This window comes from Panthera uncia (assembly GCF_023721935.1).
Source record: "Panthera uncia isolate 11264 chromosome B3 unlocalized genomic scaffold, Puncia_PCG_1.0 HiC_scaffold_1, whole genome shotgun sequence".
In the NCBI taxonomy this organism is placed as follows: Eukaryota; Metazoa; Chordata; class Mammalia; order Carnivora; family Felidae; genus Panthera; species Panthera uncia.
In genome coordinates, this window is record NW_026057582.1 from 7,735,196 (window position 1) to 7,758,672 (window position 23,477).

Below are 23,477 nucleotides of genomic sequence, written 5' to 3' on the forward strand. Positions count from 1 at the left end.
ATAGAAAGATGGATTGTTGGATGAATGATGGATGGATGGATGGATGGATGGCGGTAGAAAGATGGATCGTTGGATGAATGATGGATAAATGGGTGGATGGATGGATGGTGGATAGAAAGATGGATCGTTGGATGAATAATGGATGGATGGATGGATGGATGAAAGAGTCTGGGTTTTGGAGTTAGGCAGACTTAGGTTTTAATCCCAAATCTGCTATGTCATCTTCTTCAGGTTACCTTACTTCACCAAGTATCATCTGTAAAGTGGGCATAACGATTCCTATTCTCCAAAAACGCTGAGAAGGAAAAATGAGACAATGGATATAAGAGACCAAAGTAAATGGTAAGTGATAGATGCTCAACAGAAGTTGTTTCACGTGGAGATGGAATGACTCGCTACGGTTCTTTACTCCTCCCTGCACTCATACCCCTGCCATGGCCTCATCATGGACACAGTTTGACCCCCACTTGTTGACTTTGGGTTTGGCCGTGAGGCTCTCTCTGGCCAATGGCATATGGGCCAGCGTGACTCAGCCAGTTCCAGCCTAAGCCTTAAGAGACCATGTTGTCTTGCGTTTCTGCCATAGCCTCAGAAGCCCTTCCCCTGGGGAGCTGCCACCCCTTCTGCCTGGGCCCAGAATCAGCACCTGTGGAGCAGAGTCACCTCACCCAGCAGACTCAGTAGTGAGACAGAGCTTCCAGGCTAAGCCCAGCCCATCTGCAGATTTAGGAGAATAAGTGACATTTGAAACCGGTGCGTTTCAGGGTGGTTCGTCATACAGTATTTTGTAGCAAAAGCTACCCAATACGCGTCCTGCTCGCTGGGGCTCCCTAGGTTCCCCTCTGCTAGTTTATATACCTAGAACTAGACCCCTACTCTCCTGGAAAGGCCTCTAGCATGCTTCCCCCCACCCACCACCAAACCGTACCTCACCTCCTCAGTCGACGAGTTCTGCCCCAAACGCCCACAGCCCTCAGACACTAGCGGAGTACCCCACTCCAGAGGCAGCAGTCTAGCAGAAATGCTTTCGCAGGCAAGAAAAAGCAACAGAGGCAAAGGTCTGCCTCTCAGCCTCTAGAAGAATGTTGTGTTGGTGATAACGCCTTCGACGATGGCGCTCACGTTCCTTGATCGACCACTCGGCACAAGTTAGGGACAGAGGTATGTGTTCCACTGAAGCTGCCCACTTCAATTTTCTCTTTGTCCAAAAGAAAAAAAATTAAAAGTGCTTCATGTGGGCACTGAAGTACATCATTACTTTCTGAGTGCTTTATCATCATTACTGAGCGTTCCCACGCAATCGCGGAAGACCTTGACTCCCACCAGTCACACCGCCTTCTGCACTGGGGCTGCTTCCACGGGCGCATTTCAGGCATTGTTCCTTCGGCATTACGAGGCCGTGTGTGAAGGAGCTGGAGAGGAAGCTCTCCAGGTAAATAGATACACTTTCTGTTTCCATTCAAGGCTTTGAGCCATTCCTTAACCCCCAGTGATGCCGGATACATCGACTTCGCTGAGGAGGTCTGGAAAATCTCAAAAGGAAGAATTTTCCTTGGGGACCTCCATTTATCTCAGCAGATAGTGGGGAGATACAAAGAGAAGGGGGTTAATGCTGGGCAAATTTGAGACGGTCCAGGGGTCTGTTTGGTTGGGTGTGCGGGAATTGGAAGGGAAGTGTGAAGGTTATCTGAATTTAATTGAATTTCTCTAATCCCCAAGGCACGCATGCCTCTCCAAGTTACCTGGCACCTGCTGGTTGAGACTAAATGGGAAGTGCATGAGAGCCCTGCTTGTTGTTCTGGAATGTGGTCTCACCGGGCAACCCCCTGCAGCAGGGTGGGCGCCAGCACTCCGTCCACCCCAACTCTTGAGCCTCTCCCCGCACAAACCCAGACAAAGGGCTCTCGTTCTATGTCGTTTGCCAGGAAGCACCCCATCCACTCCTCACCGAACTTCATCGCGAGGAAGGAAGTCAGCAGACTAAGCAGGAAACAGAGGCTGGAAAGGATTGCCAGCTAAAGGCAGGTCAAGCCTGTCCACACAGAGCCAGGCTGGGGCCCTGGCCGGGGACACTTCTTGCTACAAGCCAGGAACCCCAAGAAGGGGATTGGTCGGCTCTTAGAACAAAGTGGGGAGTGCACCCAGAAATCATTCATTCATTCTCCAAATATTTACTGGGTACCTATGTGTGTTGGGAACTATTTACCGTAGGTGCTAAGCTATTCCAAGGTCTGCCAGATTATAGGCCTGCAAATCAGACGTGGAATTTTCAACATGGTTGTGCGATCTTGTCTCAAATCCCAGCAACATGAGGGAGGGGTTCTAGAAACTCTTAAAACACGTGGCATGGGGAAAAGCAGAAGCAGGTGTCGTATCCTGTGAGCCTCTGGACAGGAGGGGAGAGGCTTGTTGGTGCCCCCACGCCCAGTGCCCGGCACGCACCTGCCCGCAGAGGCCTCCGGAAGGGTGAGAAATCATCCAGATACTTTCTGTGAGGGTTGGGCCCCGCCTGCTGCTACCGCTGAACCTCCCAGGCTGCTCCTAAGAGTCCTTTGCTGACTCGGCTCCACACTCCCGCCTGCGGGAGGGGCCAGACCGCACTTCACACCCTGTTCAACCTCCAGTGGCTCCCAGGGGCCAAAGGACAAAGTACAAAGTCATAGGTGTTTAACGAGGCCTACGCAGCCGTCCTCCAGACCCTTGTCTGCGTCTCCAGCCCCATGTCTCACCACCAAGTGCCCAAGACAACACACATGCATGCACATACGCACACACACACACACACACACACAGATACACACACAGGTAGACGCACACACGAAGATAAACACACATACACCACACACTCACATACACACACAGACACACACACACAGATACACACACAGACACACACACATCACACACACATACACACACCACACCCCTGCTGTTTCCTACCCCCACGCTTTGTTGGTCATTCCCCTCCCCCAGGACACTGTTCCTGACCAGCTCCCCCACAGACTCCCCCCTCTGTGTGCCCAGGACACTCCAGACGGGAGGTCACCGCCCCGAGCATCTTCTGACACACACACGGTCTTCTCTGACCGTCTCTGTAGGCCTGTAGGGGGGGCACTCTGCGGTTCCCACTTTGAAGATTGGGAAACCGAGACTGTGGGGTTACACAGTATGACCAAGGCCACGGTTCTAAGGGGGTGCCAGGGATCCACCCAGGCCCGTGCAGACCCCCAGCCCAGCCACAGGAAGGTTCCATTCGTCCCATTTCACAGACGCCGAACCAGTGGCTGAGGAAGTACAGAGGGTTACCTGAGGTCGCCCAGCCAGGGAGCTGCAGGGTGCCCCCCACCTTGTGGTGGCCCCTTCTGGTGTCCGCGCCCCTGCCACACTGGGGCTGCTGGAGGGCAGGGATGGTTTCTTACCTACTCCTCCCCTGCTCTTGGTGCAGGACCCAGCCCGGGACAGGTGCACCAAGTGGGAGCTGAATCAACTGAGCCAAAGCAAATGTCAAGAGAGTCACGGCGTCCTGGTCTGTGGGCTGCATCCAAAGAGTCGGAAGGACAGGAGAAGAAAGAATGTGCGACCCTTGCCCATGGCAACCAGTCCTCAACCTCCAGGAAAAGTGTAGGACTTAAAAGCTTGTGTTCACGTCCTGCCTCTGCCCTGCTGAGATACGCGTATGCTACTGAGCACCCCTGAGGGATGGACAGTAACATGAGCCCCACAGGGGCTCTGTCTCCCCTTGGCCCAGAGCCTTCCTTTGGTCCAGGATGACCTCCCAAGGTTCCTCGAGCCCAGAAAGACAACCGACTCGAACTTGTACTCTCACTCTTGGATACAGAGAACAAACTGAGGGTTGATGGGGGAAGGGAGGGAGGGGAAAGTGGGTGATGGGCATCGAGGAGGCACTTGTTGGGATGAGCCCTGGGTGTAGTATGGAAACCAATTTGTCGATAAATTATATTAAAAAAAAAAAAGAACTTGCATTCTCAACGCAAAGATGGTTTGCTCGTCCCAGTCGTCTGCCTCAGAGGGAGCTCCTCTGCGGCCAGGAGGGGCAGGGCAGGAGGCAGGAGGTACCATGATGGGGGAGCTGCTGTAGGGGTCCGTGTAGTAGGCAGCGGAACCCTGCTGGGCATGGCGGCGACCTGACAGCCCGGGTAACTGGTCGACAACAGAGCCTGCAGGAGAGAAGATTCGAAGCCGCCTCCCAGGGGTCTCCCCTGTGGACAATGGTACAGCTTACCGTGTTGTTAGGAGCAGGGAGGAGCATGAGGATAAAATGATGGGTTCTGTTGGGCACCTGTTACGTCAGAAGGTTCTCCAGCACTCCCCCAGGGTGACTCTCGGGAGACGGCGGTGTGGGTGTGCAGTTTGTTTAGAGGGTAGCCCACGGGCTGGAAATACACATTTGGGGCTGTGACTGTACAGGTGGTGCAGTGAGGCTGCCCAGAGAGCCCCGGGGGCAGGGAAGAAGTGGTGGCTAGTCTGTGACCGGGACATAGGCTTACAGGACACTGGGAAGTTGCCGAGAAGGAACATTCCGAGGGGTGGGAGGGAGTCACGGAGAGATCACTGTTATGAAAGCCAAACAGAGAAAGGATTTGAAAGGAGGAGGGTTAACGGAGCCCCAGGGCCCAGGGGGGGTCAGGAGAGGACTTGGAAAGTGCTCACTGGATTACACTAACCGCGGGAGGAGCACAACACAACTTTAGAGCTGTTTCCCACCTCCTTGTTAAAATGCATCTTACCCTGAATTCTGACAGACTCCCAGGGCCTTTCTGCTCATTCCTGGCAACATCCTGTCCTAGGGCCACTGGGGAATCACAAAGAACATCCCCGTTATCACCATGTCCAGAGCGCGAAAGTGACCCACACTTGATTTCAAATCATCTCCCTCCCAAACAGACCCTGCCCAGACTGGGCCCTGTAGTGCTGGGGGGACACAGTGGACCCCTCTATTCTTCCCCCTCCCTGCTTCTCCACACGGCTCCGTTTTCCAAGTCACAGCCTCTGTCCAAAGCCTTCCTTGCTCCACACCCTGACTCCGTTTTTCATATTCTTGTGCTGCCTGAAGAGCCTCAGAAACGCTGAACTGGTTTTTGCTTTGAGCTCCCTTGGGTGACAGTCCCAGCCCCTTGGTGGAAACGGAGGCAGAATGCGTGCCAAGTTGACATGGCATTAGAGAACCACCCTGACCTCAAGGAGAGCAGGTTGAGTGGCGGGTTTCGGGCGAGAGATGGGAGGCAGGAAGGCAGACAGGCTGGGTTTGTTCAAGGTGCTGGGGAAGCAGAGACAGCACTCTGACGAGATGCCCAGCCCCTGCGGGTGCTGGGAGGGACAGCTTCCGCCGAATCCATGTGGGGTGACGACAGAGCGGGCCTTCCCCAAATAGCTTCTTTGTGTTCCGATGTGCTATTTACAAAGCTGTCCTCAAGATTCAAGGAGAAAGAAACTTAGTTGTTTTTAAGAATGGGAAACCAAAGGTAATTTTAAAAAGGGGGGGGGGGACCCATCAAGTGTCACTCGGCTTCATCAGAAGCATTTCTCACCCTGACAAAACAGGAATAACAAAGAGTGTGTTCTTGTTATTTTTCCAGAGGGACCATCTATAGGCGCGGGTGGAGAAGGAAGTCATAAAAGATACGAAGGAAATGCAATTATTGGGTATTTCAGTGCATGGGAGACTTATTCTTTGGGGGGCAGGAAAAACCCACAGTGGGACACTTTAGGCAGCCTACTTAATTTCGAAAGAAAAACAAAATTATTTGCGATTTCAATGGCGGCCCCATCACAGGCCTCTCCCGCCGCCTGGGTGGCAAGGAAATCAGTTGCCATGGCAACCCCAGGTTGCATCATTAAGAATTTTTTAAATGTGGAGAGGTGGGAGGCGGGGTTTTAAACACCGGGAGGAAGAGGAGGAGAGGGAGGAGAGGGAGGGAAGGGAGGCTTGAGGAGTGAGAGAAGTCCAGGGGTGAGTGGAAGTCTCTGCAGAGGGAGGAGATCCGGGAGCGGAGCCTCCCTTCACTCAAGTGGACGCGGTCATTGTCTCTCCAATATCACGTCCCCACTTGGGTTCCTCTTTGTTTCACATCTTTTTGTTTTGTTTGTTTGTTTCGCGTCTTAATTTGAGCATTTTCTTTCTCTTGTCCGCTAAAAGGGAAAACATTAGAAAGATGGAGACGATGGCAAGAAGCAGGCTTCGCTTCTTTGGTTTGTTTGTTTGTTTTAAGCCCTGAATGGATCGTTATATTTCGAGTTCGTTTGCTACTGTTCTTCAACGGTTTGGTCCTGAACGTTCCCCTCAGACAAGATGTAAAAATAAAACTTCGCACTTCACCGTCACCTTCTTAAAGCCGTGGCCCCAGCTCCTTCGCTCGCCTGGAAAACGAGAATGGGTGTTATCGGATAGAATTACACATTCTCTCCAAAAGAGCATTTTTACTCAAAGCATCGTGGGGAAGAGAGGTATGCCCTCACTCCATTGCTACAATGCTATCTCTTCTTAAGAAATGTTGAATTTTGTTTTTCTTTTACCTGCGTCTTCATCCGGAGGAAGGAGAGGGAAACTCAGGTGATCATCCCGGTCACTAGTGATCTGGGCAAGACCTGGAAATATTGTACCTTCAGCTCTGAAATAGCTGTCTGGGACATGGGTTCCATTTTGTACCTCCTCCTTGTTTTGGTCCCCAGAGTTCATTCTTCTTTATGATGCGGGCCCCCGTGTGAATCTTTACCTGCAACGGCCATAGGGTCCCAGCCCTTTGAGAGAGAGCCTACCTGGCACACTGAGGTTCTAAAGGCGAGGGTCCAGGGAAGCCCCCTGTGTAGACAGCAAAGAGTCCGATGAGTGTTAGGCGTCTTCCTGTGGGAGGCTGCCTCCAGGCTCCAGGCTTCTTCCTTGCATAGGGTTATGTCAGTCATGCAAACGAGTCATAGGGACCCACCTTCTGCCTGGCTCTCAGGACTTTTGAGGCCACTCTCTTGGCTCTTGGTTGACTAAGATGGGTGAGAAGCCAGGGGCCTGATACTATGGTAGCCATGCTGCTCAAGGCAGTATATCCTCTGTGGAAGCAGCAATCCCAAGATGCCAGGCCCCTTAATCCAAGGAGTGACAGAAGAATGAGCCAACGGGGCCGGGCAAGCCCCCCATCACTCCAAGTTGGCTACTCCCCACATCACTGACCCACAAGGTTGGCCTTGCTCTGCCTTTCTGGTTTCCTCCCATGCCACCAAGCCCAGGAGACCTGCCAACTCCCTCAGGGACCACTCCTCTCCTAGCATGAGAATGCCCCCCCACCCCGGCAAGGCAACCCTTTTTTTTCTCTTCTTGTGCAAGTGGCTGTGGGGCCCTGGCTCTGCGTTCTTGAGTAGACCCAATTTCCAAATACCAGTACCTTGTTCTTTCTCCCATGCATCCAGCCAACAGTCAACAAACATTTATGGGACACCTTCGCTAGACATTGGCTGAGCCAGGGAGTCAGCCAAGTATAGCCATGGACCAAATCCAGCTCGGTGCCAGTTTTTATAAATAAAGCTTTATTAGAAACAGTCATCCCCATTCGTTTCCGTATTCGCTACGACTGCTTTCACCATTCAGTGGCAGAAATTATAGTTGCAACAGAGATCATAAGGATCATAAAGCCTGAAATATTGACTACGTGAACCTTTACAGAAAAGCCCAGCCCTTGGGCTAGATACCTGGTGGGATGGGGAGGACCCAATAACTGAGGTAGGAGGGACAGGCTGAGGTCCTGCTCACCCAAGGAGCTTACAGCCAAGTGGAGGGAACTGACCGTGTACATTCTTATTCTGCTACGGAGAAGGCTGCCTTGAGAGGGTTTCAGAGAAGGTGCAAAGGAACTTCAAAAGCAAGATGCTTCTGCCTACAGGAGGACTCAGGGAGCCGTCTGAAGGCTGCACCTTGCAAAGTGGGTTGGACTTGACCGTGTGCACGTGAAGAGGTGAGGGAGGGGTGTCTGCGCCATGGGGGCTGCCTGGGCAAAGGCTCCAGCGTGGGAATCAGAGCCATGCACACAGGACGCAGGAAGTGCTGTGGTCAGGTGTGAAGGCAAGATACCTGATGGAGAGCACCCAGAGACACGGATGGAACGAGAGCTTTGGTCAGGATCCCGGTGGGCCTGGAATGCCCATCTAAAGAGTGTGGAGTTTACTCTCTAGACACAGAAAGTTTTTTAAAGTTTTTAAGCCGGAGGGGTGAACGGGGAAGCTGTGCTTTGGGACCATTAAAAAGGCAGCCTGGTGTAGCATAGACTAGAGATTGATATTTCCAAGAGAAATTAAGCTTTAAGATTTATTCTTCCTCACCCAGTCGAACGAAGTCATGTATAAGAAGGATTTTGTTAGCTATAAAATGTATGGGATTATTATGATTATTTATTATAACAATAATGCTAACCCAGGTAAGATTTAGACCTTTCTGTTCAGATTCATTTCCATGTTTCAATCACTTTAACAATTTCCCCATCCTGGGTTGTATTTTGACTTCCCCAGACTGTAATCGGAGCCCACAGAATATGGGGCATGGCATGATTTCAGCTTCTGTATCCAGGGCAGTCATTTTTGGTGTGGCACAGAACATGTCATGGCACGTAATGTCACACAGCCGAGGATCGAAGCCTGCCTGGGACAGGACACTTCCCACCAAGGGGGACACACCCTTCCCATGGTCTGGGCCCGGAAGAATGCTCACTCTGCTGGATGAGGTCATCGGCAGAGGGCTAAGCCAGAGGGACGAAGAGCCACAGCTGTCTGCGGCCCCGACCAGCAGGAGGTGGGTATGAACTGATGCAAGCTGGATGGGGGAGCTCTCACCAACCAAGGAGGGAACGAGGGGCCATTAAGAACCAATCCACCGAAATCGGGAACCAACACATCATGTAACTGGTAAGATGATGCGATTGGAACTTTGTCTTAAAAGTTGCAAGTGTGGAGCACCTTGGTGGTGGCTCTGTAGGTTAAGCATCTGACTCTTAATCTCGGCTCAGGCCATGATCTCAAGGTTCGCCAGATCGAGCCCCGCATTGGGCTCTCCGTGCTGACAGCACAGAGCCTGCAGGGGATTCTCTCTCCCTCTCTCTCCGCCCCTCCCCTGCTTGGTCTCTCTCTCTCTCTCTCAAAAGAAATAAATACTCCAAAAAAGTGCAAGTAAAAAATCACAAAATCACGTTTACTTTCCTCATGGCTAATAAAACCTGGGCTCTAACGGGCAGCTAGGCATGAATTCGTAGAATGAAAAAGCAGTACGTTGGTGAGGGAGCGTGATTTTTCCAGCAAAACTGCAAGACAGCAGGTTACAACTCCCTTCACTTCAAGTTTGACTTCCCAGTGTAATAAAAAAGAAGTCCATTTTTTTTAATTGACAGTTTTCATCAATTTTCCCAAGGGCTTTTCTTTGTCCTTTGGGCAAGATTTACAACCTTTCTTTGCAATTGGTCCGCCGTTGTGTTCATCCCAAACCCGACAGACAAGACATTGACGTAGTGAATGGAAGGGAGGTCGGTGTTGAGATGAGGGTGACCCCCCCCAGAGGCGGGGGACAGAAAGCCTAATGCCTCCACAGACTCATCCAGGCTGCAGATCTATCCACCGGTCCTTTCCCACAGCCCGGATCAGCTCCGGGTGTATTCTCAGGGCCAGTCGAACTCAGAACCTTCTCTACAGTCTTCAGACATCTGCCCCCACTGCCCGAGGGATGACCTACCCAGTCCTCTGCATGGAAAGCAGAGGGCCTGGGGAGGGACGTCCTCTATCACTCAGTCCCACACCTCCAGGCTCAGGTGTGTCCCCAACAGTGGTTACCTATTTTCCTGGAGCCCACAGGGAAGTCTCCTGCTAAAGCATCATCTCCCCACGTCTTCTGCATTCAAGCCCTTCCCATTGGTGCCTTGAAGCGACATGTCATTTGCTCACAGACCTTCCTTCCCGCCCCTCCCTTGCCATGGCTCCCTGTGAGTGGAGCCGACATTCCACCCCGCTGGGTGTGGACCCAACCATGTGACTGACTGTAACTGCACCAGGGACCGTGTGACAGTTCCCAGGCGTGCCACGACCTTCACAATGGAAAAGGATGTCCCGGGCGGTCACTGTGTCCTCAGCCTGGGCCCTGGGATAGAAGACTCTGGAGCATGTCTGGACGGAAGCCTGGTCAAGCCCAGATGAGCCGCAGCTGACCCACAGACCCGTAGGAGGGAAGGAAATCATTACTTAGGAAACCACTGAGATCGGAGGGTGCTTTGCCGCACATTGTTATTGCCACAAAACCTAACACAGCCTCTCCTTCCCCCACAACCTGTGAGCATAGATTAACATCTGTAATTTTTGTCTTAACAAAATTCTACGTTACACATGATGGGGGTGGAGTCAATTCTGCCAGAGAACAGGAAGGGAGATCAGGGGGTAGTCTGGGCTTTTGGGGAGGGAAGGGAGTGGTTTTCTTTTATTCTCTGCACCCAGAAGCAGTCTCCCATGTTGGCAAGGGTGGATTCCGGAGCCAGTCGGCCTCGACTGCGGTCCCAGCTCTATTACCCCGGGCAGGTTCCCGACCCTCCTGCTGACCTGTGGATCTAAAATGACCCGGTCTATGAAACGGACATGCCTGTGGTCATAGCACCTCCTGGGCAAACTGGTGGGAAGAAGGAAAGGACTTGGGGTCGCATCTGGCACAGAGTGTGTGCACTCAGGGTGATCGTTTTTATTCTGTGTCTCTTCTCACACGGGCTGTGGGCTCAAGCCTGTGTCACAGCCACCTCTGGGGCCCCCTGGGCCAAACGCACAGCCTGCTGCATAGTAGATGCTTTTGGAACACCTCCTGGAATATTTGCAGCCCAGCCATCCCACACACTCCCCGGAGCCCCCCACACGAGCAGAGGAGCCTATGCTTCTTTTCTTACTTAAATGTTAATTTATTTATTTTGAGAGAGAGACAGAGAGAGAGTGGGAGTAGGGGGAAGAGGCAGAGAGGGGGGAGAGAGAGAATCCCAGGCGGGCTCCGTGCTGTCCGCGCAGAGCTTGGCGGAAGGCTCGATCCCACAAACCATAAGATCATGACCTGAGCCGAAACCAGGAGTCGGACGCCTAACTGAGCCACCAGGCGCCCCGAGTCTATGCTTCTTGGCTCGGCTTCCAGGGACTCAAAACACACCAGCTCCCCCTGCTCAGCCCTCCAGATTCGCTCCACCACATCCTCCCATCCGTGCCCTGCTGTAGTGTCCTCATGTTCTCAGGTCCTTGTTGTCCCCGTGTCCTCAGCTGGTAAACCCCGCCCAGACATCAGCCCTGCATCCCTCCGGCCCTCAGAGACAGTGAGGGCAGAAGCAGGGGCAGGGTCATGCGAAACCCATCTCCAGGCCCTGCCACCTGCCGAGTCGCCCTTCTCACCTGCCGATACCTGGGGCCTGAGCCGGGGCTCCGCTCTTTCTCCCTGGTCTTTCTCCAGGCCGGGCCCATGTCAAGTCTAAGGATCCCCACCCCTACCCAGAGTCTGCTCAGGGGTGCCTGTGTCCCTCTTTACTCCTGTCCTTCTCCTGTTGGGTTGGTCTCCCCATTCCAACAGTCTGTCATCCCTCAAGGGGACTGTATAGCCTCTCACGGGAGGAGGGCTTTGCTACCTGAAAATGCCACTGGGGAAATATGGCCACCGGGCCATGTGGCAAGAATATGTGAAAATTATAGGCAGACGTGGGTCTCTAATCCTGTGGGGGGAAAGATCAGGAAGAAGGGTGTCCTGGATGGAAATGGAGATTATCAGCATGAGCACCATCATGGCATGGTTCCTCTTTCTCTCAGAACATCGGTGACATCCTTGAGGACCCCCAAATTGGGACCAAAATACACAAGTTAGGACTCTAGACAGGATCCTGTACCTCGGTGCCATTAACGTTTTGGTCCAGGGGCGCCTGGGTGGCTCAGTCGGTTGAGCATCCGACTTCGGCTCAGGTCATGATCTCACAGTTCGTGGGTTTGAGCCCCACGTCGGGCTCTGTGCCGACAGCTCAGCGACTGGAGCCTGTTTTGGATTTTGTGTCTCCCTCTCTCTCTGCCCCTCCCCCGCTCACGCTGTGTCTCCCTCTGTCTCAAAAATAAATAAACATTAAAAAAAAACATTTTGGTCCAGAGAATGCCCCTCAGCGGGGGCCGTCCATGCACCTGCAAGGTATTGAACAGCATCTCCAGCCTCTACCCACTAGATGTGCGTAGTTCCCCACCCCCGTCGGGCTGTGACAACTAAACCTCATTCCGGGTGTTGCCAAATGTCTCCCCGGGGGACAAAATCCCCCCCCTTAACCCCAAACCACTGCTCTAAAGCAATAAAACAAAGTGTTGATGAAGGAACATACAAATTCAGCTTGGGACTATCCAATCAAAATATAATGTGAGCCACAAATGCAAAACCCATAGACGTAGTTTTAAAATTTCTGGTAGTGACATTTTAAAAAGTGAAAAGAAACCGGTGAAATTGGTTTCAATCACATATTTGATTAAATCCAACATATGCAAAATATCATTTCAACCTGGAATACTATTAAAAATTGCTGGTGCGATACTCCCACATCTTTCTTTATTTTATTTTATTTTTTTTGGTACTGGGTCTGGGAAACCCACTGTGGATTTTCCACTTAGCAGCACATCTCAGCTTGGACTCACCAGTGCTGAGTTCAAAGAGCTCAGTGGCCCCACAACCCTGGTGGCCTCTTCAGTCAGTGCGGGCTGGGGAGCGTGCACGGCGGACGTCGCAAAGAGCCTCAAGTCCAAACTCACCACCGAGGTGACCTGAGCAAGTGACTCCCTCTAGCCTCGATTTCCTTATCTTCAAAATGGGACAGGGATGCCTCTTTGGGGGCTAGTCCCCTGCCTCTGAGGGACAGTCCCCTCCAGAGCTGTGGGAGGGCGCTCACCAGTCCCACTGCCAGATTCGCTCTCCGACCCCGGAACAGGTACATCCCTCAAGGTCTCAGCCCCACCAGCCCCTCCCTCCCCCGGGCCACACGGTTCATCTGGGGTATGCTTTCCGCCCTGTATTTGTTAATAAAAGTGCTTTTCCTAGAGTGCTAGCAACCAAGAGTGGGGAGTGGAGAGCAGGAACACGTGTTTGGCGTCCCGGATATTAATAGCACCGAATGTCACATGCTATGACAGCGAGGAAAGCGGGTATGGACGTGGGGCCCCCTCTCCCCCAGGAGGGAGCGCTCCCCCTTGCAAACGGAAAATAAACACAGCCCCTGGTGGGGCACAAGTGCCAATAACTGTGAGATTTTGATTAAATAATAGATATGTGTTCAGAAGCGCTTCTTTATAGTATGTGATTAAGAAAGATAAGTAGACATTCTTACAGCCCTAATGATAATAATTACCACAACACACAAAGTGCAGAATATGACACCAGAAAGGCCATTATTAACCTTTTCCAGGGTTATTTTTTGGGGTGTATTTTTGACACTGTGGACACCGGCATTCAGAAACTAAATAAAACTATAGCTGAGGTAATTACCCTCAGTTATTGCCCTGCTCTATCATGGGATCGGGATGAGGGGCACGGAGGGGAGAGAGAGAAGAGACAGTGTGCAGGGGGCATAAAAAGTCTTTTATACAAAACAGATGCTTGTTTAATATCGAACATCTGGCCAGTCTTAGAAAGATTTGTATTAACATTTCTGCAACTGTCAGTAATTCAGAAAACTGACAGAGAGCTTCCCTGTTTAAATTTTTGCTATAAATAACAACCTTAGACCCAGGCTTTTTTTTTTTTTTTTTTTTTTTTTTTTCTGCTTGCATGCAGTTTTTGGCCACTGACATATGAGACCTAACTGCTCAGCACTTTCTGTCCTACCCTGAGGATGCAGGGGAGTGGCACCTGCTCCAAATTCCCATTTCCTCGCACCTCCTGGAGGGCGGCCCTCGATGCCAGCCTCGGGGGCCCTGGCCCCAGTGCCACTCAGCTTTCCTCTACCCTATACCCAATGCATCAGTTAGCTTTTGCCGCATAACAATCTATCCCACAATTGAATGGCTTCAAATAGTGACCACTGGGGGGCCCGGTCAGTTAAGCGTTCGACTTCGGCTCAGGTCACGATCTCACGGTTCATGAGTTCGAGCCCCGCGTCGGGCTCTGTGCCGACAGCTCAGAGCCTGGAGCCTGCTTCGGATTCTGTGTCTCCCTCTCCCTCTGCTCCTCCCCTGCTTCCATTCTCTCTCTCTCTCTCTCTCTTTAAAATATAATTTATTGTCAACTTGGTTTCCATACAACACCCAGGGCTCATCCCAACAAGTTTTCTCTCTCTCTCTCTCAAATATAAATAAACATTTAAAACAAATTTTAAATAGTGGCCATTTATTTTGCTTATGACTCCACAGTGGACAACTTTGATTCTACTCAATGTTCTTCTGGTCTCGGCTGGGCTCACTTGCACATCTGCAGTGAGCTTCCAGGTTTGCTAGGGGCTGGTTGGGAAGGAAGCTGACAAGGAAACTGAGACCCAGGGGTTTTCATTGACTTGCTCGGATGTGTTGGTTGAGGTCCTTCAAGACACATGCCAGGAAGGATGAGGGGGAGAGGGAAGCGGGAGTGGGGAAAGGAGAGCCTTCTGACTAAGATGCAGGTCTGATACCTGGGACAGGAGAGAGGGAAAGGAGGAGCCCTGGGAGGAGTTGTTTTAGACCATGGGGCGGCTCTCTGACAAGCCCCGGCCCCTGGGAGTCTCCAGAGCAAGGGCTGCCTGTAAGAGGCATCCGGTCAGTCAGGTAGCCCTGGCCCATCCCCACCACCCCGCCGAACTCGGTCCCTGGCTGGGAAGAGCCAGGGGAGGGCATGGCCGCGGGGCGAGCCCTGCTGAGGCCTCGAAGGTGCAGCAGCCCGAGGTCATGATCTCGCGGTTCATGAGTTCGAGCCCCTCGTCGGGCTCTGTGCTGACAGCTTGGAGCCTACTTCCGATTCTGTGTCTCCCTCTCTCTCTGCCCCTCCTGCACTCACTGTCTCTCTCCCTCTCTCTCTCTTTCTCTCTCTCTCTCTCAAAAGTAAATAAACATTAAAAAAAAGGGAGGATGGCGTCAGGACTGAAGTCCCACCAGGTGCCTGACTGAAATGCAGACGAGGAACAAAGGGACAGGTCTGGAGCTTGGGGGACCGCAGGTGGTGCCTGAAGAAATCCTCGGGTGGACAGGATGAAAAGCCAGAGGGGACAGAGATCCTGGAATCTGCTAGGACCTGGACCCTGCTTGGACCCCTCTCAAAAAAAAAAAAAAACCAACCCAAGCTGGAATGTGCTGGAAAGTTTGGGCAACTCGCTGGGCTCCACGTTCATATGACAGCCCGGAGAGAAGGTCCACTTGGCCGAACTTCGCACGTGCGAAAGCCATGGCGCCCAGTTTAAGGAGGAGACGAGGACAAGAACCAAAGGAGGATTTGGGGGCTGAGAGTGCCTGCCCTCCAGGGTGGCATTGCCTGGTGACTGTCGCTGCACAGAGCCTCCTGCTGGCGTCTCCCAGCTGAGTGCCACATCACGTGGGCACCCGGGCATTGGAGATGCTAAATGGGGCCCTGGTGTCGCAGGGGCAGGAAGTCGGTGATGCAGAGCCTCTGAGTCACAGCCCCGAGCCAGAGACACGATTAGATCACGGGAGCTCCAAGCGCATCCTCCCGCACGAGCCCTCCACTGCCATTTTACAGACGGGGAAACCAAGGCCCAGGGAGAAGGGGCTTCCGGTCAACCGGGGGTTCACAACGTGGACACCATGGGCGTTGGCAGCCAGATGCGTCTTTGGCAGGAGGGGCTGGGGTAGGGTCTGTGCTGTGCTGTGCGTTGTAGGATGTTGAACTGCATCCCTGACCTCCACCCGCTCAATGCCAGGAGCATCTCCCCAGTCACGGCAGCCACAAGTATCTCCAGACTTTGCCAATTGTTCCCTGCAGGGCAAAACCACCCTGTCTGAGAACCACTGCTCTTGGTCAAACATGCAGTCAGTAGCAGAGAGGGACCTCCAACCCGTCTCCTGCCTTACAAGCCACAGCCCGTTATCTCCAACATGACAACACCCTCCCTGTGTCTGCCTTTTACGTCTGGGCTTCGAGAAGGAGAGTAGGAAACAGCTTTTGAATTTCACTGAAATGCCCTGGCCACAGCAGATGGAAATCTAATACTTGACCAGCGTATGATCAGAAAGAACTGCCCCCACCTTTTTTTTTTTTTTTTTTTTAGCAAACTGATTCTTCTCATGTTGAATCATATCCACAGCACCAAAGAAATTGGAAAACAGAGAAAATGAATCAGAAGACATGACTCCACCGTCTTCTTTCAATACATTTCTCTTTTTTTTTTTCAATTTTTATTCATTTTTTGAGAGACAGAGACAGAGCACAAGCAGGGGAGGGTCAGAGAGAGAGGCAGACACAGAATCTGAAGCAGGCTCCAGGCTCTGAGCTGTCAGTACAGAGCCCGACGCGGGGCTCGAACCCACGGACTGTGAGATCGTGACCTGAGCCGAAGTCAGACGCTTAACTAAGCCACCCAGGTGCCCTTTCTTTCAATACATTTCTGAATCTCTTTGATTTCCTAGAGCTACGTGGGATCCCTCCAGGTCATCAGGGTTTAAGGAGACAACCCCAAAGAAGTGGGTTTCCTCCCTCCACGGTCACTGGGCTAATAGAAGGTGGTCTCTGACCAGCAAGCCTGTGGACTTTCTCAGGAGGCCACCGCGGGGCTCAACCTCCGTGCACTGGGGCTCCCCAGCGCCGCGGCCAATTGGCAATGGCTTCCAATTTGCATTTGGCCAGTTCCCTTGCAAAGCACCCTGCCTAATTTTCTCCTCTGGGTCATCACAAATGTAAAGTTGTCTTGAGGCACATTATTTCCCCCCACCCCTTAGGCGAAGGAATAGAAGGCTAGAGACACAGAGGCTAAACAGAGTAAGAACTCAGGTGTCCTGGCTGCCTTGAGGTAGGCGGGAGCCCCAGAGGTGGCCCTTGCTTGCCCCGACCCTTTCCGAATCTCAGCTTTATCAAGTTGGAGGCTGAGGATATAATGCTGCTTCGTGGGGTTGTTGGGTCATCATTTAGGAGATAATATGCTTGAAACGCTCTGCGCGAGGAAGGCCTTCGGAGTTTGTCTGATACCATCATTGCTTCAGGAAGGATTTCCTATAAATTATGCAGGCGACCACAGTTCGGTTTTAGAAAGCCCACAGAGTGCAGTGGTTGGGGGCGGGCTTTGGAGGCAGCTGAGTCCAGACCGTCTGGGGGGAGCTTGGGGGAATGGCTGTTGATTCTCTGCTCTCCAAAGTCAACACCTGTGGTGTGTTTACAATGTATCGTGGGGCGCCTGGGTGGCTCAGTCGGTTGGGCAGCCGACTCTTGATTTCGGCTCCCGATCCAGGGTCGTGGGATGGAGCTCCACGTCAGGCTTCGTGCTGAGTGTGGAGCCTGCTTGAGATTCTCCCTCTCTCTCTCTCTCTCCTTCTCCCTTTGCCCCTCTCTCCTGTTCGCTTGCTCGCTCTGTCTAAAAAAATAATAATAATAAGTAAAATAAAATATATATCTTGATTTCTTAACACTCACCGGGCCCACAGTTTGCCTTCTCTCGCACAAAATGAGGTTGACATGGGACTGCCTTGTCAAAGACGGACCCTGGGTCCCAGAGAGTTTGCTGTGCTCCCAGCAAAAGCCTGTGTTGGCTCACGTAGGCACTGAGCAACTGTCCGCCTCCCACTCTGGCTAGTGTCAATGACAGCACACAGCCTGCACCTGACAGCCTGTATGGGTGATTGAAAGGAGGACTATTCTGGCAGCTGGTGCCTCTGATCCAAAGACACCTTAGTGCCACCCCTGACATAGCACCAGATCGTTGCGTCTCTGCGCTGAGCATATTCTCTTCCCTCTTTATCACGAAGATCCCATTCCACTCACTGAGGTCCTGACGCGCTAGGACAGGATACTGGCAAGAGCTGCATTGTCACCTGCTTTTGAAATGCTGCTGTCACTTGGGAGGAAAGAGGGGTCCCCCCAAATTGAAGGAGTCCACTGGAAAGAGCCCTGAGCCTAGCTAAAGTCCCCGGTTCCTGTCTCAGCTGCCTGGTTGTGGGGTTTTAGGCAAGTCACTCTCAAGTCTGCCCTGTATGGTGGTGCAGGTGGCTGACTGCACAAGGCTGTGATTAGAATTTGAAATCTGGTCTGCACCCTGCTTGCCAACCCTGCTTGTGTGCTAGGACAGGGCTGTCAGCCCAGAGCCAGGGGCACGTTTTCCTAATTCTTACAGACACTAGATGGGCCGGGAGCAACCTTGCTTCACTGTCTTCTCAGAAGCTCAGTTTCTCTTTCTGTGGGCTAGGGGAATCTTCAGGGGCGGGCCTGCCTTTATAGGAATTATAGAGCCCTCTCCTTCCCATTTGCCATTATTTCTCTGCCTTCCTTTCCCTTCAAAGACAGAAAGAAAGAAGACTTCCGATGTGTCTTTGTGAACTTCCAGAAGGGAAGATGCCGGGTGCGGGCAGAACCTAACGATACTTAGGGGATAAATATGGGCAGGACTTGCTGGAGTAGAGGACGTGAGGGAGGGGGAGAGGGAAACGAGGGGGGACTCCCAGGGTCAGGCTTCCGCTCCTGGGCGGGTGGAGGAGGTGGGGAGGAAGGGGTGGGGTCTGAGAACGGAAGGGAGGTTGCAGAATGAACCTGTCAGGGGCAGGTGTGTTTATGGGCATCCCGGAGAAATGCTCAGCAGGCCCTGCCTGCACAGGTTTGAAACTCAGGAAAGGAGCCTGAACTAGAGGCCGGGCTTGAAGGACCCAGGGCGCATCACAGATGAGTCCATCAGGACTGCCCTTAGAGAAGGAAGCGGCTTCACCAGCACATCAGAAGGCCGTGGTCCCAGATGGCACTTCATGCCCCAAACATGCAGAGAAAGGGCTCTGCACCTCTCCAGAGGCAGAAAATGACCACAGAAGCTGAGCTGGGTCAGGGCCGTCTCCCAGGCAGCCAGGCTGGTGGAGAATGAGATCACAGGGATTTGGGTCAAGCTCAGAAGAGCGTTCCCGTCTGGGACACCTTCTCTGACACGGGCCTATTTTTAGAAATGCTTTTTAATGAACAGCATGCAAAACGGTGAATTCAGCAGAGTCTATTCCCCACGGGCTCCCTCTGCAATACATTTTAAGTGGAGTCGCTGGTGGAAGGCGGCCATGTCCTCTCACGAGGGCCGTCCAGAACACTCATGGGCTGTGCTTTCAGTGACCACGAGCTGGTAATTATCATAATCATCGTCACATCTTCTCAAATGCCTAGGGCACTTTACAGTTTGCAGGGTGCATTCGCCCCACTGACTCGCTTGATCTCTACAACAGCACTGCAAGGTGCAATTATTTTGCCATTGTACAGATGAGGAAATGGAGGCTAAGGGAGACACAACAGCCCATCCACTGCCACACACAGGGGACACTCACAGAAGAGAGGGACAGCTGGGGCGCTGGGTGGCTCAGTCAGTTCAACGTCCAACTCTTGATTTCAGCTCAGGTCATGATCCCAGGGTTATGGGATTGAGCCCCACCTCAGGCTCCATGTTGAGTGTGGAGCCTGCTTGGGATTCTCTCTCTCTCTCTCTCTCTCTCTCTGTCTCCCCGTGCCCCTCTTCTCCTGCTCTCTCTCTCTCTCTCTCAAATAAAAAAAATAAAAAATAAAAGAAACAAAGAGGGGGAAAGCTGGGCCAGACACACACAGACAGGACATAGTGGCTCTGGGAGTGTAGGTAGCAAGGACCATCCCTCAGGAGGCCATTTCTGGGGTGAACCAACACCCAGCCTCCCTGGCCAACGATCTCAGGAGAGATTCTGATTGGCTGAGCCACAGGTCACATGCCCATTCCCCACCTAGGGAGCAAAGGGCCCTTCGACTTGACGGACCCCCTGAGGATGCATACAAAGAAGAGGTGATGCCCCAGAAGGCAGCGGGGTGCACGAGCAGAGGGGGGAGAAATAGATCCGGGAAACAAAAGAATCACCCAGTACTTCATTCTTTAAAAGCTGTGTGTGAGTCAGATTTCTAAGGAATTGAATCCTGTGCCTGATTTTCCTCTGACTCTCATTCTCTGGATAGCACTCTTCATTTTTGAATGCCTCTGTGAGTAATGCAACCTAACATTTTGGCTGCACATGGCTGTACGTGACTTTGGACCAGTCCTATCTTTCTCTGGGACCCAGTGTCCTCATCTGTACCACAAGGGCACTCCCCATTCACAAATACAAGGGAGACTGGGAGCCCCAGCAACCCAAGGCAGGCTCCAAGGTCAAAAGGCTACTAATACATAGACCTGGGGAATCCTGAAGTGTCCCTCACACCAGCTGTCTTATCCATCTGAAATGACAAGTCCAGGACTTGGCTCCCTAGTGGCATCATGGAAACTGGATGGCCGGGGTGAAGAATATTCTCCCACTGGATTTTCTGTTGCAGGTAGATATTCACATAGGCTCATATAACCCTTCAGGCCCTTCTGCAGTGTAGTGCTCCCGGGCCTCTGACTGCACTGCCTGAGCCCTCTTCTCTTCCCTTCCCTCCTCACTTGACTCATTCCCCTTCCAGCTCCAGGTACAGGGCCCCCGTCTTCCCTGACCACCTTCCTCTGGGCTCCAACTCTATGCTCCACTGCAGTCTTCACCCTGCTGTGTTAGTTATTCATGCTTCTTACCAGTGAGCATTTCATAGGCAGCATGTGTGTCTTATTGAGTCTGTACTCTCAGTGCATGGATGGATGGATGGACGTGAGGAATGGACGGAAGGATGGATGGATGGATGGATAGATGGATGGGAGGATGGATGGATGGATGGATGGATGGAAGGATGGATGGATGGAAGGATGGATGGAAGGATGAATGGATGGATGGAAGGATAGGAGGATGGATGGATGGATGGATGGAAGGATGTGAGGATGGATGGAAGGAAGGATGGATGGATGGATATGAGGAACGGATGGATGGATGGAAGGAAGGAAGGATGGATGGATGGATGGATGTGAGGATGGATGGATGGATGTGAGGATGGATGGAAGGATGGATGAAAGGATGGATGGATGGATGGATGGAAGGAAGGATGGATAGGAGGATGAATGGATGGATGTGGAAGATGGATGTGGAGGATGGAGGATGAATGGAGGAATAGATGGATGGATGGATGGATGGATGGAAAGATAGAAGGATGGATGGGTGGATGATGGAAGGAAGGCAGGCAGACATATTTTCCAAAAGTCATGCGGATAGTTGATGACAGAACTTGCTCTAGATCCCGGTCTTCCCATTCTGAAACAAGCCATTTCCAATGAGTTCTCTGCTTCGCTATCTTTCCTTATTTTCATTGAACACCTGCTCCACTGAACCTACACCTCCTAGGGCTGCTGCTTCATCTGTTCAACTACTCAGCAAACATGCTCTGTGCCAGGCATAGTGCTGAAAGTAGGCAGTCTAGTAACCAAGCTCTGCAGACACCTGAACAGCTTCTGTTTACTGACCAGCAGGAGGCACAGCCATCCTCTGAGAGGGAAGGAGGGTGAGGACAGTGGAGAGTTTGGAAGACATTGGTGGGAAACGGGAGAGGGTCCTAGAAAGGAAATGTGGGGGGTTCTTGAGCAGCATGGTGGACCCATGAATCTGTAAGGCTGCAGCTGAAAGGGAAGAGTGGTTTCCTGAAAAAATCAACCCAAGCTACCAAATACAACCATGGTTTTGTGGGTGACATAAACTGCAGACAAACCCAACAGAGATACACTGATCATGTCAGGCCTTCTGGTTTTAAGCGGGTAACAGTCCCAAGCTTTAGACATTGTCACACAATCAGTAGCCATCAGGGACTTACCTTTTGATTGTTTTAATGTTTGTTTATTTTTGAGAGAGAGAAAGAGAGAGCACGAGTGGGGGAAGGGCAGAGAGAGGGGGAGACACAGAATCCAAAGCAGGCTCCAGGCTCTGAGCTGTCAGCACACAGCCTGACGTGGGGCTGAAACTCATGAAACGCGAGATCATGACCTGAGCCGAAGTTGGACGCTTAACCGACTGGGCCACCCAGACGCCCCAGGGACTTAACTTTTAAACATTTTTTTTAATGTAGCAGAGAGGGTTTGAAGTAAGGAGGAAATATTCCACAAATGTCCCACCGTCTCACTGCAAAGAGATCTGTTTGCTATCACTTGTTCTTGGAACAGTGATAGGATGGGGGAAGAGAGCGGTGTCTTGGATATACATTCAACGAAAAATTTGTCTCTGTCATGATAGATGTCAAATACGTCCAAATACGCTCATTCGTCTGTATGTTTTTCTAAGGAGATCAGGAGGTGAGGATTCTTTTCTTCCTACCTTGAAGCAAAGCCGTAAAAATCTGGAGATGAACTCATATGATTTACTTCATGTCTTTATCGTGTCCCTTACACTTTTAGGACAATGGAATTTCTGGGTGAACTGTCCGCCACCCACCCCTGTAATTTCCCCCAGACCTCAGTTTCCATTTCTGTAATGCAAGAGGCTTGGAGTCAACATCCGAATGCCTCTTCTCTGAACCCTGACGCACCACAAGTCTTCCACACCGATGGGAAAGACGAGTCCTCCCAGGGGCATAATGTACACAAATCAAATCAAAATATAAATCATCTCACCCTGTTATGGGTCTCATACACAGTTGCTTTTAATAAAATATGCAAATATTTTGCAGTAAATTGATTTCCCAGTTTCATTCTCTTATCTCCATATCTATTATTCATGATTCTTCCCCTCTTTACTTGAAACGTAAGGGGGGCAGAAGTCTAGAATGCTGCGTTCCCTTGCACTCTGACGGTTAATATCAGCACAATGTTATGCTCCCAGGAATAAAAGGTACATGTCAATATTACTTCCAGTCTCCACCCAAGAGCTAAGATACAAGGTCTTGCGTTGATCTAAATCCACAGGCCTGAACTTCCTGGGAAACTTGAATAAAAGTGTAACTTTTGTAAAAAGTTTTTTTTTTTTTACTTATTTTGAGAGAGTGAGAGAGCTCACGTGCGTATGTAGGAGAGGGGTGGAAAGAGAGAATCCCAAGCAGGAGCCTGACGTGGGGCTCTACGTCACAAACCTTGAGATCGTGACCTGAGCGGAGATCACGAGTCAGATGCTTCACCCACGGAGCCACCCAGGCGCCCCAATAAAAGTTTAACTTTGTTGGGGAAACAGCCATAGTTAAAGCCATGACTGCATGGATATTGTTTCACCTGTAAACAATGAAAACACCGTATCTCATCCTCTCCAGCATCTATAGTCTCCTGATTTGTTCATTTTAGCCACTCTCACTTCACTCTTATGTGGATCCTGAGAAACTTAACAGAAGACCATGGGGGAGGGGAAGGGAAAAAAAAAGTTGGACAGGGAGGGAGCCAAACCATAAGAGACTCTTAAAAACTGAGAATAAACTGAGGGTTGATGGGGGGACAAGGGTGGGGAAAATGTGTGATGGGCATTGAGGA